The sequence below is a fragment of the Podarcis melisellensis genome, assembly GCF_964234715.1.
Source record: "Podarcis melisellensis genome assembly, chromosome: 11".
NCBI lineage: Eukaryota > Metazoa > Chordata > Lepidosauria > Squamata > Lacertidae > Podarcis > Podarcis melisellensis.
This window is the reverse complement of record NC_138543.1, coordinates 25,567,348-25,584,148: the sequence shown is the minus strand read 5'-3', so window position 1 is coordinate 25,584,148 and position 16,801 is coordinate 25,567,348. Positions and strand designations below refer to the sequence as shown.

The window sequence follows — 16,801 nt, the reverse complement described above, 5'->3', positions numbered from 1 at the left end:
AAGCTCACCACCAACTTGCCCACCGCGGAATTAATCCGCTTCCGAACTCTCTCGGTGGACGCAGGGCACGGACTACCCCGCCAGATGCGGCGTTGCAGCAACTGTGACCAAATCAGTGTAGAATCAGGCACCATAGCCGCCAGATCCCTTAAGTCCTGCAAAATAGCCATTCGCAGCACATAGCAAGAAGAGGAAACCAAATCATTTTCCCCAAGCTGCACCACAATCGCCGAAGGAGGGCCAAGCCGGAGAACACGCCTTTGCATGAGCGGTAAGAATTCCTTCCAGCGCATCCCCGTTCTGCAAATCCAGGACACCTGAACGTGCTGCGGAAGGCCCAGGCAATCTCCCAATCCAGACTGGCGAGCTCTGACAGCGGCCCAATGCACAATACTGTGCCCCACTATCCAGATACGAATAGTGGCCAGACCTAGGGTTAAAGCAGAAATGTAAGTACACAACACACATCATTTCCGCACATATGCTCTGAATGCATCCGACCTCCACCGGCCCAAATTCTTTATCCTCTTTGTCGATAAGCCCCAATGGGCAGCCGTCGTAGCAGCACCAATCCGGAAGGAGTGGGGGGCAAACTCAGAGGCCGCCAGGCCACAAGCTGCAATAACTTTACGCAACACTTTAGTGAATTGATGCCGTACCAACGGGTGCCCATTTTCTTGAATAAACAGGGGCCCCTCACCCTCAGGCCGCAGCGCCAGATACTTTCTAAGATCCTTTACCGGGCAAGGGCCACTTTCCCCAGTCGCCGGGAGCCTGAGGAGAGCTCCTCTACCCAGCTGGTCTGTTTTTGAATTTCGCACATTAAGCTGCAGGTCTGTCATAGATAGACTCACATCTTGCAGCAACAAACCCCTAGAGCCTCCGTCCCTCTTAGGCTAAAGGACCACCTCTCCCACTCTCAGGGCCCCAAAGAAAGCTAATGAGAAGGCTGCAGCAAATAGGCGAGCCTCAAACTTAGACCAACAGATGCCACGCAACTTACCGTGCATCTGAGACAGCAACTCAAATGTAATGGGCCGTCTGGGAAGAGGCCTGGAAGGAGTGAGACGCCCCCATCCCTCCAAAGCTCTGCGCACCACAAACTTCCCACACGGGTCCCTGTTAAAATTTGCCCTACTAAAAAAGGAAATCGCTGCCGAATGAAGTCGCAGCGTCCTAGCCGCTCGGCGCATCTGGAATAAATGGGCCAAATACTTGAGCACCTGCGAGGTAGAGTGGGGGGTGGTCAGTACCCCATCGACCGGCTGACCATTAAACAATAAAAAGTCAGCCCAGGCCTTTTTATATGACCGCAGAGTGGATGGGGCAACAGATGCAGCTACTCCCTGTACAACTAAGTGCTGCCAAGGTTCCAGAGATGATCCGGGAAAATATCCGGACGGTAATGAAAAGCCAAATATTTCTGGTATCCATAACTGGGCAAGGGCCCTCCTTACCTGTGACAGGAAGCCAGATTGTGGCACTCCTGCCCACTAAGTCTGTTTTAGAGTTCCCAACTCTAATGACAAGCTCCAAAGCCAGATAAGGAAAAGTCCTGAAGCAATAAGCCTCCAGACTCTCAGCCCCGTGCTAGCTCCAACAACCATTACCCCAACCCTCAGTGCACCAAAATGCAATGGAATACTGAAAGGAGACTCGCCTTGATCTTTTACCAGCTTATAAGTTTTAACTTGTTGCAGATACTGCATAGGTAAAATTGACCGACTTTCTGCCCACTGTCCTATGAGGTTGGAGCCTATTCCAACCTTCCAAGGCCCTGCACACCACAAACCTTACCAGGGTCTCTGAAAATTAAAGCTTCAGTATAACAGACATTGCAGCGGACAGAATCCTTATAGTTATAACAGCATGCCCAATCTGCAGCAGGTGGACCAAATACTGCAGGATCTGCTCAGAGGATGGGGGCCAGTTCATCTGAATGGCCAAGGACTGCCAGCTTAAGGCTAAGAAATCCATCCAGGCCTTCCCATAAGAGCTAAAAGCAGAAGGGGAAATGGAAGCTGCTGCTCTCTGTAATTACTAATTGTTGTCAAAATGCCACAGGTGGTCTGGAAAAGTCTGGCAGTAGCTGAGTGTTTGGAGCCCAGGATCTGAAGCGCTCCATCTGAAAATGGGATAGAGTGTCAGTGACATCATTAGAGGATCCCGTAATCAGGAGCAGAAAGCACAATATTAAACCTTAAGCGGCGCAGCTCAAAAGCGTGAGTGGAGGGGCGAAGACTCAGCTGGAGCGTGAGGACCGTTTTGCCAAGACGCTCACCACTGCCTGGTTATCAGACCAAAAGCAGATCCGATGTTCACTGAACTCCTCGGGCCACATGTGAACTGTTACTACAATGGGGAAAACTCAAGAAAAGTTAGGTCACATGATTGCCTCACCACACCGGGCTTGAGGCCATGGCTTTGCACACCAGCAGCTCCTGAAATAAATAAATAAATAAATAAATAAATAAATAAATAAATAAATAAATAAAATAATGATAATAATAAATTAAAAATCCAAAGGGCAAAGATCCAGCAGCATCAGCATGAACCTGAAAATCCCTGTGCAAGTTCCAGGTATCCTGCCATGGCCAACTACTATTGCATACATTTAGGAATTGCAACCATTGCATGAGATCCCATTGCATGAGAAAGGCAAGGGGACTTCAACATTTAGGAATTGCAACCATTGCACGAGAAAGGTAAGGGGACCACAGGCCGCAGGGAGCCTGGCCTAGTGGGAAGGGAAGGGGCGACCTGGGGCAACCACTCTGCATGCAAGATTAATTAAGTGACCCAGCAAGATCGGATCTGATGAAGCATCACTTGCCACAGAGGAAGTATTACAAAATAGCTTCCTTCAAGGCAGACAGCTTCTCCATAGGCAAGTGGTATGTTTAGCAACGATATCCATCTGGATCCCCAAATAAAATGGGAATATGGCAAAAGGTATTGAGGTATTGCTTGCCAGCTTCCAGCCCCCTCATGGGCAGGGGGCATCTTGTGCTGCCATCATAATACTTACGCTGGCCAGAACCCCTAAAGAAGTTCCGACAAAGCTGCCGCCGAGCCAGCTTCCTTTTCAGACACACACTCTGTGTAATGCAAAAAACAAACAAACAAACAAACAAACAAAAAACACTCCGTGCAGCACACACACACTCCATGCAATGCAACTACACTCTGTGCAACACAACTACACACTCCGTGCAATGCAAAAACGCACTCAGTGCACTGCAACTACACTGTGCCATGCAAAAAACACCCTCTGTGCAATGCAACTACACCCTCTGTGCAATGCACACGCACTCCATGCAAAGCAACTACACACTCCGTGCAATGCAACAACATGCTCTGCGCAATGCAACAACACACTCTGTGCGCTGCACACACCCTCCGTTCAATGCAACTATACACTCCGTGCAATGCTCACACACTTGGTGCAATGCAACTACACACTCCGTGCAATGCAACAACACACTCTGTGCATGCAATGCACACACACCCTCTGTGCAATGCACACACACCCTCTGTGCAATGCACACCTCCGTGCAATGCAAATGCAAATCTCTCACGCAATGCAATGCAAATGTAGCCCGTGCAGCGCCGTGTCCTGCAACGCACAGAGCAAACTGCAGTGCGGGCACACAAAGGTGCTTTCTCCTGCTTGCATATTGCAAACGTGGCACCTGTCACATCCCTCGCAGGGAGGGAACCACCAAAAGTCCCTCGACATTGGGCCTAAGTGTCCAGGTAGAACAATGGGGGAGCATGGAGCTGTGCCATATAGGGACCAATCCTGCAACCTAGACATTACCGGCACTATGCACTGACCAGCTGAGCTATCCAGGATGATCCCTAAAGATGCAGGACAGCCACACCCTGACCCCTGTAGAGGTCCAAGGTGATGTCTGAATTATCATTCCTGCTCCTCTTTGCCCTCCTCCTGGATTGCAGCCTCCAAAAATGCTTCCTTATGGAAGAAGGCACCTGGGGCGTCCGCAAGTCATCCCCTGCAGGAGAGGCAAGCTCTGGAGGCATCTGCAAAACCCTGTCATAGTCTGCAAAAACTAACCATGTAAGGAACCGGTGAAACCAATGCTTCGTGGACCACATGGGGACACTATTCAGGCCGGAAACGCTTCCAGGCCAACGAATTCTAGGAAAAAGCCCTAGGATCACCTGCTAGGCCAGGCATAAATGTCTCCAGTGAAATAGCAGAGTTGAGGTAGCCCACAGCCTGTCCAGGTACCCCTGCTTGCCCTTTTAGAGGGAAGCACCCCTTCAAGAAACCCAAAGTTCTTTTACCACAAATGGGCCGAACTACAGAATAGCCCAAAAGGAGCAGTTTGTTTTGTTTTGTTATAACAATGGCTAAGAGGGCGATATGAACCCTGTCTCCCAGGTCCTAGTCGTACACTTTAGCCACTAAGCCACAATGGCTCGTCTCTAAAATGGCAGTCGCCACTATCAGGGCAAAACAAACTTAACGAAAATAAACTTGTTCAGAAACAGCATAGTTCAAGAGCATATACAGAGTGCTCATAGTCATTGGAGGCACAGAGAGCCTCTACCGCCCTGTCTGCCTCAGATATACATTAGCAGCAACTGAGCCTGCAAGAAGATACATTCTTAAGAGAGGTCAGAGACTTAACAATTAACTGCTACCTGTAGCAGACTTAGGCTTGGAAGTTATGTGCAGGCCAAATAGGCCTCCCCGCCTCTGCTCTTGAGAATCTTAGTCTCATAGCAATATTAAAAGAACTCAAAATAGTGCTCCCGCCCAAGGCTAGATTAATATTTGGCCAACAGCGCTGCACACACTCAAATAAAGCCAATCTTCGGGGGTGCTATAAACGAAAATGATTCCAGCTAAGCTGGGAACAGCCCTGACTAGCCCCACAATTTACAACAGGAGAAATGGGGGAAACCTTTTTGCGAAAGGAAGCCCCTACCAGGGGCCCTCTCCCTATTGGGAAAGGCAAGCCAGAGATACAGGGAGAATCTTCCCACAGGGCAGGGTAAGGGGTGGGGTGGGAAATCGAACAGGAAAAGGGGGGAATTAAATTATTTAAGGGACTAAAGAGGATTAAAAGAAGGGGGAAATAAATAAATGTAACCAGACAATGAGAAGATTGAAACACTGTCCTCCAGACAGTCCCAGTGCTCCATGTGATCCGGTGTCCACAGCGAAAGAGAAAGGAACATTCTGTGGACCTGGTATAACCTCTGATCCCACCCCTTAACTGGCAACATCAGTTTTAGCCTAGTAACAACAACCACCAATCAATCAATTACCTTGCCACAGCCCGGCTGGCAACTAGGAATGCTTTTGCTGGCCCCAACCGCAACACGTGCTCTCTTTTTAATGAGAACACGCTTTGTATTTTTAATATTTAAAAAACACCTAATTTTATTTATTTTCAACTGCAGATCCGGTTGACCAGAATACAGTGGTACCTCAGGTTACATACGCTTCAGGTTACAGACTCCGCAAACCCAGAAATAGTGCTTCAGGTTAAGCACTTTGCTTCAGGATGAGAACAGAAATCATGCTCCGGCGGTGCAGCAGCAGCAGGAGGCCCCATTAGCTAAAGTGGTGCTTCAGGTTAAGAACAGTTTCAGGTTAAGTACGGACCTCCGGAATGAATTAAGTACTTAACCTGAGGTACCACTGTAACGGTAATTTTTCAACACCGGTGTGCCCGTTTAGGGACGTGAGCTGCCATTTATCAAAACATGTCTCAGGGTGAAAAATGGGCAAGTGAATGCAGATGAAGAGTGGTTGATTTATGCCCCGTCAAATGGCTTGTGTTCTGCTATATCTCTAAGCACATCTTTCAAAGGAATCATGCTTTCTTTGTCAGGCTTTGATTAATAGAAAAATTCCGCTAGATATGTGAATGAACAATAGCAGGGATGAATGTACGGCACCCTGTCTATTGATCGCCATGGTTTTCCATTGATCCTTCTATTGCGCAGTAATATCAAAATAAAGATCAATACTTTTTTGGGGGGGAGGAGCGCTGTCATAAAGTATGGGGCTGCTGTGTAGTACAGCTGAAAACACTGTGGGGTTTAATCTAGTTACTAGTGAAATACAGTGGTACCTCAGGTTACATACACTTCAGGTTACATATGCTTCAGTTTACAGACTCCGCTAACCCAGAAATAGTGCTTCAGGATAAGAACTTTGATTCAGGATGAGAACAGAAATGGTGCTCTGGCGGCGCAGCAGCAGCAGGAGGCCCCATTAGCTAAAGTGGTGCTTCAGGTTAAGAACAGTTTCAGGTTAAGTATGGACCTCCAGAACAAATTAAGTACTTAACCTGAGGTACCACTGTATAGCATTACATTTTCCAGTAAACCGAAACTATTCTAAAATAGCATTACCATGATCTGATCAGAAATAAACAAGTCAGTTCCCATGTTGCTTATTTCGACTGGCATCACATGGGAAATAAGAATGAGATTAGAAAGGTTTCTCATTAAGTTTCATATTGTTTCTTCCATGCCATAACAAAGTAAAACCAGTGTGGCATAATGGCTAGAGTGTTGAACTAAGACCTGAGAGAACAGGGTTTGAATCCCCATTCGCCCATGAAGCTTGCTGGGTGACCTTGGGCTAATCACCATTTCTTACCTACCTCACAGGGTTGTTGTGAGGAGGAAATGGGGAGGAGGAAAACCATGTGACCACCTTGAGCTCCTTGGAAGAAAAGCTGGTATATAAACATAATAAATAAATAAAAATAAAATAAGGTTTGGTTTTCTGCTGAACAGCAAACTGCATTGTTTTTACCAGATGCACTTCAGGTAATTTCTGCAGCTGAGAGGAAACTGCAGCTGGTAACATTCAACACGGACACTGCTTGCTCCCTATATAATTAGAGCCACCTTCACATGGGACGTTGGGAAAATTGCATCCATGCAGAAAGTTGCCATTTGTTTCCACTGTCTGACTAAATCAAGAAAATCATTTTCTATCTTTCCCAGGTGGATGTAAAGCAAAGCGAACATGAATCACTCGATAAAAAACATTCATTCCTGTCCTGGAATCAAGAGAAGGCAGTTCTTGAAGCATCACTTCGCGCAAAATGAGGCTTCTCAAACTCCCCTTGAAAAGCAACTATCATTTTGTTTTCGAAACGCAAAGAATTGGCCATTGTGTTTCTCCCTCCCAAAAGGCCTTGGTGTGGCCTAAAATGGTGGCTATGTTCTATCTCCATTGTCTGGGGCAATATGCTGGGAATCACAAGGGCACTATTCAAGTCCCACTCAGTGGCATAGCGGGGGGTGGGGGGCAGTGGCACAGGGACGGTTGTCCTGGGTGCAAAATTGTTAGGGGTGCAAAATTTCAACACCAGGTGCTGCCTCAGTACAGCTGTGGGCTTTCATTGCTGGGCTCCACTGAAAACAGCTTCTCTAACTGAACCAGGAAGTGACCTCTCCAAACAACAGAGCAATCTTGTCTTATCTCTGCGGCTCCTATCTCCTGGGGTACACGGATGCTGTTAGGCAGCTGAATACGCATGTGTACTCCGTCCATTTCCCTCCCACCCACCCACCCTCCACGCAGCCCCGGGCACTGGCAACCCACACAACACCATTGGTCCCATTTGCAGCTTTTCCATAGGAATCTTGTTGACTACGGTGAGAACAGGAGGACCAAGTTCTGGATGGGTGTTTTACCTGATCAATCGGAACTCCCTTACATTCTTATGAAACCTGCAAAAAATGAACAGCATCCCAACGGAAAGTCTGCTGGTTGTTGTTGTTTAGTCATTTAGTCGTGTCCGACTCTTCGTGACCCCATGGACCAGAGCACGCCAGGCACTCCTGTATTCCACTGCACCCCGCCGTTTGGTCAAACTCATGCTGGTAACTTCGAGAACACTGTCCAACCATCTCGTCCTCTGTCGTCCCCTTCTCCTTTTGCCCTCCATCTTTCCCAACATCAGGGTCTTTTCCAGGGAGTCTTCTCTTCTCATGAGGTGGCCAAAGTATTGGTGCCTCAGCTTCAGGATCTGTCCTTCCAGTGAGCACTCAGGGCTGATTTCCTTCAGAATGGAGAGGTTTGATCTTTTTGCAGTCCATGGGACTCTCAAGAGTCTCTTCCTGCACCATAATTCAAAAGCATGACCATCCAAATTCCATATAAAGACTGTGACTATGTGCAAACTCCTATCTAGGGCTTCAGTGTCAGCCAATTTTATCTTCAAACACACACACGCACACACATACACACAGAGTTCCCACCACCATCTCCAAATCCAAACGATATTTTGGGACTATACCTTGGTGAGACCTGGACATACATACAATATCCTTCCTGAACTGAGTCACCCAGCAATCTCCCTCAGATAGCTTTGCTATTGGTCTGGGTCCTGGAAAGGCATTTTGTAGCTGTCAAGCACCAAGCAGCTATAATTCTAGGAGACAGCATGGAGCGGAGAACCTTCTGACATCATTTCCACAGGTTGTGAACAACGGAGGAGTTAAGCCTTAATGCATTTATAATTAGAACTTGGGAAAAAAGAATATGCTTCTTTAGGCAGCAGCTCAGAAAAGTCTGGGCCTAATGGCATGCAGATGAAAGTCGTCAGGTTTTTTTATAGCGCATTCCTATCTGTGTCTGCTCAGAGTTAACTCCCATTAAGTCCAATGGCACTCGCCTCCAGGTATGTGCTCATCCAAGAATGTTATATTGGTCTTTATTTGTATAGAAGATAGGGGTTTTTTTGGTGGGGGACTATCTGCCGCTGTCAAAGAAATGTAGTGTCAGTTTCAAACAATGGAATTCTTCTTTCTCATTCAAAAATAGATTGTGTCCGCTTTTTTGTCATAAAAAAAGAAGTGCCACAAGGAACCATATTTGTAGCAATTTTACTAATGATATTTTTATGGCCTACATAACCATGAAAATATGCATGTAGCCAAAGACACTTATTTTATAATAGCACTTAAATGCAGAAAATGTGACTAGTAACTGTTGGCAATTAGTGTGTTTCATAGAAGAATGGCTTAGACTAATATGCTGATTTAAAAAGAAAATAAATCCATAAACCTGTTTCATAGCTACGGAGTCTGAAGTGTGTGCCTCGCCATCTGGAGTCAGTACTTGTCAGCTGCCCGGAAATACATTTGCTCAGGTTTTAAAAATCAATTTGTAGGAATATAGCCATTTGCTCCATTGTCAAATATTTGCTCTTACCTATGTTTGATTATGGAGATTGTGATATTATCTCAGTCATCACATTTACAGTCATTAAACAGTAAATGTCAAACTCCTTTGAAAATTTTCTCCCCATACCTTTGATCTTTTGCACCATATGTATTATGTATATTATGTATATGTATTATGACCTATATACTGAAATTCCCGCATAGCCATTGTTCTGATACAGTTATTATAACAGCATAAGGGGGTATTCCAAAAGGAGAAAGCTTAAATGTGTTCTGGACAATTGGCTCTGTTTTTCTCCTTATTAATGGGAACTGCAGCATTTCAACATGTGTTGTGGGATCACAAAGGAAAGGAAAAATTGGATGTGAAATGAGCGTGACCCTTGGAAGAATGACTGGGAGACTGACCATATCAGTCAGGGAGGTGATGACTACAAATCTATTGCATTCGTGGAGGATAGAGCTATTTGATGGCGACTAGCCATGGTTCTACATCTACCTCTATGTTCTGCCTCTATAGTTGGAGGCAGGACAGCTCTGAATACCAGTTGTGGGAGATCACAAACACTCAAGTCATGCTTTGGGGTTTGCCATAGGCATCTGGTTGGCCACTGTGAGAACAGGATGAGTCCCGGAACTGATCCTGCAGGGCTCTTCTTATGTTCTTAAATACAGGCGGTGACCATTTTGTGTGGGGGTCCTGTTCCTGAAGCTACGGTACCAAGCATTCTCTTCCACCATTTCAAACTGTTGTGCACAGCAACCTTTCTCTATTTCCTCTATTTCCTTCCCCAAAAAATAAAACACAAAGATGGTGCTGTGGATGCTATTTTAAAATGTACAGATTCTATTCATGATTCGTTTCACTGGCACTCTTATGACATTCTGCGCATGACTGTAGTCACATTGAGGCAGAAGGGGGGCTGCATCCCTGCCCCACTGTTGCAGTCCCTCAGCTTTGTTGCCCATAACCATGCATGGGGTGGGGGGGGACATTTTAAGGATGGGGAGTCTGTTCTATGCGTGCAAGCTCTCCTGTGATTTTTTTAATCAAAAGAAAGCCTGTACATATAGACCCTATTCAGACCTATGGCCCCAAAACATGAACCAAGGGGCCAGTGATAGATGGGGCAGGGCCAGGAAACACAGCCCCACTGGACTGCTCCACCCATTTGGGATCAAATGGAGAAGAGCTTCACAATTTCCAGGCCTGGTTCAAGATTCTCAATCCTTGGCACACCCAGGCACTAGCACAAGGAAAGACTCCTTAGTCTGAAAACACAGAGAGCTGCTGTAAGTCGCATAATACTAAGCTAGATAAATCAACAGTCTGACATGTATAGAGAAGCTCCCTGTGTTCCTATTGGCTCAGAAAGGGGAAAAGTAGACAATGAGCAACAGAAATTAACAGAACCAAAGCACATTCCGTGACAGAGACCTGCAAGTGGCAGTTTTCATTTGTGATTGTTTTTCTCGTCTTTGCCTGTCTTTGACCATAATATAAAAGAAGATTTTCAAGCAGCCATGAGTCTGCCAGTCTCCACATATGCAATCAAGGACTCTGTGATTCACAGCAATGGCCTTCTGTAGCCAGTTTTGGGGTGGCATGCGGGACTATAAGGAGGTAGGAGTAGTGACCTCCCTGCACATAAATATGTGTTTTATCTCACACTACAGAATCTTAGGGTCATTGTTTCCATTAGATGCTTTCTTTGATGTGTATTCACCTGTAGTTTCAAAGAAATGTTACAAGGGAAAGGAAGCCCCGCATTACAGCCAGGTAATGGAGCTACAAACCTGTAGGTGTGCTGTCTGTCGAATCTTGACTACTGACAAAGGGTCAACATGGTAACTCCAAAAGTATTCTTGTAAATATTTATACTGATGTTCTGACCACTTAAAAACCATGAAGCTTCTAGGTCAAATGAGTGTTTGGTTAAGAAAAGAGTACTTTCTTGTTAATTGATGCTCATGCAGCATAGATTCATGTCCAGTTATTGAGTCTACCTCTCTCCCAGTGTCTGCTTTTTAAATCAGCTGTTCATGTAAAATACACTGAAATCACTTGCCTTTGGTGGAGAGAATACTATTAATATATATTACTTGGAAACCTTTCAAGTAAATAGTGATATCTAACTATTTATTGCCTCATTGAGTCTGGGTAACCATACCCTCCCCATCATTAGTGCGGATGGAAGTTAGACATCGGCACTGATGGGTAAAGATAAATTCTTGCTAGATAGGGAAGCTTAAGTAACTGCTGTTTCTGAAAAGAAGCCCTGATAAATGCATGCATGAGAGGAAAATGAAGGTGGCATGCAGGGTAATAGAATTAATTTTTAAACATGTTTTCTCCGCCCCCTCAATATACATAGCATTGGTCATGTGATACCACAGACTAATAGATTGCTTTTTGCCCACTGTTTATAATAGCTACTCTGAGCCTTGAATATCCTAAAGTTCTAAATGAATATTTGATCCTCTCTCAAGTACAATAAAACCATCAACGAAGACAAAAACCAAAGAATAGGGGCAAAGAAAACATGAAAATTAAATGGGCAGGCCACCCAGAGACCTGCCAGCTAAAACATTTTGTCCAAAGCATAATGAATTGAGATTTCTTTGATTATTGCTCAATAATGATGGACACAAAAAGGTACATTCATATTTATCTCTGCATGGAATCAACCTATTTAGTGCTCCATTTGAGTTGGTATAGGGAACCACTTTGGTCCAGGCATCTGGATTCAAAATTGTTTATCCCTGCCTCCCCACCAGCCAATCACGTGATACCATATGGCACCAGGTGGATCCCCCGCTAGAAAACAGTAGGGCTTGTATTTGGCCCTGTATTTAAATAGTGATGAATGCAAGCCCTATTGCAAACGAACTCGCAAACCATGTGCTTTCAATTGTTATTTGGAAGCAGTGTTTGACTCTAGCACTGTTTAGGCACCAAATGCAAATCCTGCTCAGAATGGTTACATTCTGGAGCTCCCGAGTGAAGGTGACCCGTGACTAATTCAAGACCAACTTTTGGCACGGACTGGATCCCCTCTGGAGACCAGACATGGCTTTCAGCCTCAGATAAGGTGATGTGAATAAGCAGAATCTCCTGTTTTCTGTCTCTTATTTCCTAAGCACCACTAGTACCTATGTGGGGCAATGGCAGCAACACAACACTTTTGTCTAATTACTTGTTTTCTGAAACTTTTGAGTGTGCTTTCTTTTTGATTGTTTTTCAATTTTAACACCTTCACTTCACCCTCCTTTCTTCCTATTTTATGAGGACAATATAATCCCCATTTCACTTCTGAATGCCGTTCATTATTGTACATCATGAACAACGTACTGCCTTGCGTCTTTCAGATAAATAACGCCAGTGTGAAAATTTCCTTATCCATCCTTATTGTGTCATCGACCTGCTCTGAAAGGTGGTTTGCACTGAATTCATGGCAGCATAAATCACTGTGGCAACTTGGCACAGTGCCAGGAATCAGGAACTTAAATAAATGTAAGTGATGCATTCTGGCAGTTTGAAGCTACCAGGATTTTGTATCTTTCCTAATACAATAAGCCAGTGTGTAATAAAGCACACAATATTAACTTTTGTTGATGTATATGATGATCAGACAGCCTTTTAAGGAATATATTATATTCTTAATTCTGCAGATTTAGATACGCACATGATGAAATATTGGGTGTGGACTAGCACTATAAAATACTGGCTGTGTTGCCATTTTTGTTCCCAGCCTTAAAGTCTGCATTCCCATTTACTTAAGGATGGCTTCAACTCATACACAGCAAAATTAGATCTATTGGTATTGACTTGGAATTATTGTATAATTCTAGTGATCAATATATTTATCACAATATCCAAATTAGATTAAGGGATATTGAGAAACAAAACATTGAGTCAGCTGTAAATAAAATCTGCTACCCGAAGTTCTACTTTTTAAATACAACTGATAACAGGATCACTTATTGTTTTCTTATTTTCTTTTTAATTGCTTTTTATTAATTTTCTTACTTAATAGACAAACATAAACAGTAAAGTCACCAAAATAATAAAATGACAATTGCAAACAAAAGAAGATATATTAGAAAACAAACAAACAAATAACCATACCAAAAACATACATACAACCACAAATCCGTAAGTTCTTATATACAGACTTATGTCACCATATTCTTTAATCCTAATTCCTTTTCTTCTCCGATAGACTTCCACCTTCCTCTAAGCAGGTCTGTTTTATCTATTTGTTAAACTGCTCCTTTTATCCTTTCTTCATTTCTTCATTTCTAGTACTATATTAATAATCCATATTGTGGTATGCAAAATTAATCAAAGCAAATCCAAGTTTTTACCTCTGGACACTGGCTTTTTCACGGAAATCTCCCTTCTTTGCTTTCTCTTTCTCATGCTGTTCTATCCATATCAAGTGATGTTATTTCATTTAGATCTCCTAATAATATAATTTTTTCGTCGCTATAATCCAACAATCTATCCTAAAATTCTGCTTTCTTTTCATTTGGTACATAGATTCCCACAATGACCATTTTTTTCTCTTTGATATACTACTTTTATCGCTATCATTCTGCCTTCTTCATCTTTAAATAAAAGCTTTGCGGCTAATCTTCGTAGCATATATAACTACGCTTCTTTTCTTTACTACATCCGAGGAAATAAATTCATCACCATATTGTTTTCCATTGCCCACTGTACAACCAGCTATGTAAATGTGCATTATCCCCCCTTTTGAGTAGTTTAACATCATGGCATAATGAAAACATCAGATTCTACCTGCCTGATATTAACCCGGAGGTAACTGCAAGGGTGGTTGCATTTCTGACAATAGTATCTCTTATAGAGTGGTGAATGGCAAAGTTTAGCGGAAAGACACACCAATGAAAATTTATGTTACTATGCAGTGGTACCTAGGGTTAAGAACTTAATTCATTCTGGAGGTCCACTCTTAACCAGAAACTGTTCTTAACCTGATGCACCACTTTAGCTAATGGGGCCTCCCGCTGCAGCGTGATTTCTGTTCTCATCCTGAAGCAACGTTCTCAACCCGAGGTACTATTTCTGGGTTAGCGGAGTCTGTAACCTGAAGCATCTGTAACCTGAAGCATCTGTAACCCAAGGTACCACTATATATCTTACATGGCTGCTTCTTTGTGTATATTTCAAAAATTTTGTATATGGATGCTTTAAGATGGTCTGTATCTGTAATGCCTAATAAAGGTTTGGAGAAAGAAAGAAAACTATTATGCTCCAAGCATTTTTAACATGAATGGCATTAAAATGAACAATGATGTCTCAGGTGCAGTGTAAGTCCTAAGAGTCCAAACAAAGGGAAAGGCAGCTCCGATAGACATCTTTAAACCAGCCTTCCTGCAATTTCAATCCACTTAAGGCAAAATCCACTAGAATATTCTCCTTCATGAGACCCGTTTTCAAGAGAAAGGAAGCTGCAAATGAGTTCTTATGCTTTAGAACAATTCTTAGTAATTTTCATGCGAGATCACGGTGGCCATTTTGGGTGCTATGATCTTGGGCTCTTGCACTGTGCTCTCGCTCCAAAAAAAAAATCACCTTTTTGAGGCAAGAGTGAGGCGTGGGTCATGTGACTCACCCAGGAGCGCATTCTGGAAGATGCAAGTCCCAGTTTCAGGCTTGAAAAGGTCAGACGGTATGGTAATACTAGAGGCCAGGCCCATCCAGTGAAGCCGAAAGACTTGACACAGACAAAAGGAAGCATTTCTTAACACAGCGCATAGTTAAAACTATGAAAGTTGCTCCCACAGGATGTAGCAAAGACCACCAACTTGATGGCTTTAAAAGAGGTTTAGACCAATGGAGGATAAGTCACAATGAGAACAGGATGCTTATCCTCTAAATGTGCAATGGCAATAACTATGGTATATGTGATGTTATTAAGCCTTTTATAACTTGAAGTTTCTGCATGTCCCCCAAGCAATCTCATGTCAATGACAATCTGTCTAAATAGCTCTCCCATTTATCTGACCTTCTGGTTATTCAAATGTTTTAGACGCCCTCCAGGCAATTGGATAAATTATGTTTGTACTCTAAAGTGTACACCTATTCATTGTCTTTTTGTTCCTTTTGAGCAAAAATAGTAGGCTTGGGAGCTTGAACTTAGCAACATTCACTTGCGACTCATATATATTATTTCGTTTTTCCTCTTACTTCCAAGCGCTAATATTATATCATAATCATAATTCTGCACTCACTGCTGCAGGCTTATCACAAAATCCATATTAATCACATTTCACTGTAAGCCCTCCCAGCAGTTTCATCTTGAGATCAAACCATGAGTACTCCCATTACTATTATTATTTATCCATTTCTATAGCAGTTTTCAGTACAGCTTGATTCACAGTTCTTGCCTGCACAACAACTGTGTGTGAGAGAGCACGACTTGGCTAAAGCAATACAGGGTGTGTCACTGTTGAACAACCATTTGAACCTAGGCTTCCCAAATCCACCAACACAATGCAGTTCAATGATCAGTGACCACTGGTCCTCACTTCTAAATATCTAACAGCTATTCAACCAACCTTTACTTAAACTACACCAACTGAAATTAATGGGCCTAACTTAGCCATGTTCACTAATGTCAATGGATCTGCTCCGAGTAAAAGTTAGTTGAATGCCAACCCAAATCTTATTTATTCCAGTTTTGTTAAAGAAAGGTGCACCATGTAGTGTTTGGGCGTTATAAGCTTCTTAGTTTCCTTTTTAATATTAAACAATAACTGAAGTTGGTCTCTTCCCCCTCTATAATTTGATGAATCTATGCAGTGGTTGTGTAGGCTGAGCCTAGTCCATGCCAGGGAATCGTTGGCCCGCGTCCCCAGATCCGGAGAGAGAGCGAAAAAAAGCTCCAGGAAAGATCCTTTCTTTGGAGGAAAGCAGTTTATTATCTGTGCACAGTGACAGCCAGCAGAATCAGTTCTGAAAAACTGGCTGCCCCGAAGAACGCTTCTGCAAACATTCTTATACCTTGAGAAAACTCCCTCCCTCCCAAACGCCCTCGAAGAAAAAACTTCCCCAATCAACTGGAAAGTTTTCAACTTATTTCTTAATATAGAATGGCACGTCTATTATTGCTTGCTAGCCCTCTAAGCAGCCCCTATTTTAGCTAAGCGTCCTGTCTCCTTTGCTATCTTGCATTCCTAAAAATAGAAAGCGAGAGGCCTCTTTTACAGGTCTGGTTATTTCTGGCTCACTGTCTTCTTTGTGTGCGTTTTCTTATCTTGCATTCCTAAAGCGGGAGGCCTCTTTTGCAGGAGTAAAATTAGCTCAGAAATTTACTTCTAAAATACAAAGAATATAGCCTTCTTAGGTACAAGGTAGAGAGCATAGGTACAATTTCTTAGGTACAGAGTAAAATATTGAGAGAAACCTTTCCCATCTCCCTTTACTCCCTCCTCTTCTTTTGAACAATCTATTACTTAGATTCGTTCTGGGGAAGGAGTCTATAATCCCTCATGAAAGCAATCACGCGAGGTCCCATCATGCGAGACATCATCTTCTCCATCATATTTTGCATACATTGCATCAAGCAGGGCATACAGAAGCAGA

At 43.5% G+C, this 16,801-nt stretch overlaps 1 long non-coding RNA gene across 2 annotated transcripts in view; it reads right to left on the bottom strand.

The window, feature by feature from the left end:
- The window catches only part of LOC309380693, a 36,936-nt gene that overhangs the window by 12,526 nt on the left and 7,609 nt on the right, over window positions 1–16,801 (bottom strand). Inside the window, exon 3 of one of the 2 annotated variants that reach the window (XR_014173037.1) lies at window positions 14,829–16,030. This is a non-coding gene — a long non-coding RNA (uncharacterized lncRNA). The remainder of the gene's footprint in view (window positions 1–14,828; window positions 16,031–16,801) is intronic. The other variant, XR_014173038.1, reaches the window with a different exon arrangement.